The sequence below is a fragment of the Accipiter gentilis genome, chromosome 14 (genome assembly GCF_929443795.1).
Source record: "Accipiter gentilis chromosome 14, bAccGen1.1, whole genome shotgun sequence".
NCBI classification, from domain to species: domain Eukaryota; kingdom Metazoa; phylum Chordata; class Aves; order Accipitriformes; family Accipitridae; genus Astur; species Astur gentilis.
Window position 1 is genome coordinate 19,217,103 of NC_064893.1, and position 1,813 is coordinate 19,218,915.

Below are 1,813 nucleotides of genomic sequence, written 5' to 3' on the forward strand. Positions count from 1 at the left end.
ATGATGAATCTCACTTCTTTTTTTGTTCCTGGTCATTCCTGGAAAGATCCAAGTAATCAAGAATTTAGTCATCATTCAAATGACTCAAGTAACATTGTTTGCATCTTGTGTCCATTTTAAGGCTTGAACATGCTCATGGGGTTTTAGGTCTGGTGAGTCCCCTGCTATGGTCTGAGGAACTCAACTGGCATACTTGTGTGACAAAGACAAAGTTATTCAGTGGAAAATCCTGAAAAATCCAAGTCTCTTAATACCATGCAGACATATTAGGTGGACACCTCTGTAAAAGTCTCTCTCTTTATGCAGAGGTACTTATAGGGGATGAAAATGTAGGTAATGTCCCTCCTCTTGTATACTTAGTTTTATGAGCTCAGAAGGAAATTTCTCATTAGATATGGCATAGATCTGTGGTGAAATTTCCCTCAAAGAAGTTACGGTTGCTGTTTATTACTTTCTGGAACAAAAAAATCTTTCTTTGCGAACTAAAGTGCCTGCTACATTATGTCAGGCTGCTAAGCTTACAGTGCTCAAAAAAAGCATTACTGACAATCCTCATCAGTTGTCGAGCTGTTGTACAGATCACACCCTTGTTATTTAGTTCTTGTTTTACCCACAGGGCAAATTTATACCCATGCATGATTATTTCACAGGCCTGGAGTAACTGATGTGCTAGCTGCAGGGGCAGGGTGCACACTGTGGAAGCAGCAGCTCCATTGGGGAAGCAGTGTCCCAGCCTTGTGTCCTTGATAGTCTGTTCCTTGCCATCTCAAATAAATGTTTTTGTGTAATTCTCACTGCTTCCAAGGCAGATTTTGTGTCTCACTGACTTCTATTGTAACCCAGCATCGCAATGGAGCCGTCCCCTGGGTCACTAGAGAGGTGAAGAGAGCTCAAGCAGCTCAACTAGGATGAGGAACCACCAACTATCCTGTCCCCGTGGAAATTAAAACCATCCTAACACCTTCCAAGAATTAACTTTATGGGTCAGAAGTGTGCTCTGAAGTTTTCTAGTCCAGCCTGTATGCTCCAGTAGGTCCAGCTGCAGCAAATTATTCAGGGCCTTGTTCAGTCGCATTCTGAATATCTCCGGGAACATAGACCCCACAGTTCCCCTGAGCCCCAGTTCCAGTGTTTCACCACCACATGGTGATAAAATCATTCCTCATAACTAAGGAGAACTTCCCTTGCTCCAGCTGGTGCCTCTCGTCTTCCCGCTGTGTGCCTCTGGGAAGAGCCTGGCCCCATCTTCCACAGACCTTCTCACCAGGCAGCAATGAAATCTTCCCCTTGCCTTCTCTCCAGGCAGCAATGAAATCTTCCCCTCATCTTCTCTCTGGGCTGACAGACCTGGCTCTGTCCCTCAGCCTCCCTTCCTCTGTCCTGTGCTCCAGCCCTGGCCACCTTGGCAGCCTGCGCTGGACCCATCCCAGCAGGCCAGCATCGTCCTTGTCCTGGGGACCCCAAAAACAGGCACAATATGAAATACAACTGTTTTCCCACACCGGGAGTCGAACCCGGGCTGCCTGGGTGAAAACCAGGAATCCTGACCGCTAGACCATGTGGGAACACATCTGCCTCTGCCACCGGCTTGGCTCTGGACCTGCAGGGACAGCTAGTCCTGCTCCTGGCCTTGCAGCCCTACAGCCATACCCAGCATGACCCCATCCTTTTCTTCCCTGGTGCATCCCACAGCCTGGAGGGGGAAAACACAGTGACGTAAAAAAAGGCAACTGCCCGAGCTCTTTGATCCAGCTAGGGCTCTGCTGGGATTCTCCTGCAGCTCCATTTCAGAGCTCAGGGTGGGACAGGCAGA

At 48.2% G+C, this 1,813-nt stretch overlaps 1 non-coding gene across 1 annotated transcript; it reads right to left on the bottom strand.

Moving 5' to 3' along the window:
• Window positions 1–1,493: 1,493 nt before the first annotated feature.
• On the bottom strand, window positions 1,494–1,565 carry TRNAE-UUC (transfer RNA glutamic acid (anticodon UUC)). Its single transcript has one exon. It is a non-coding gene; the product is annotated as a tRNA-Glu (tRNA).
• Window positions 1,566–1,813: the final 248 nt, after the last annotated feature.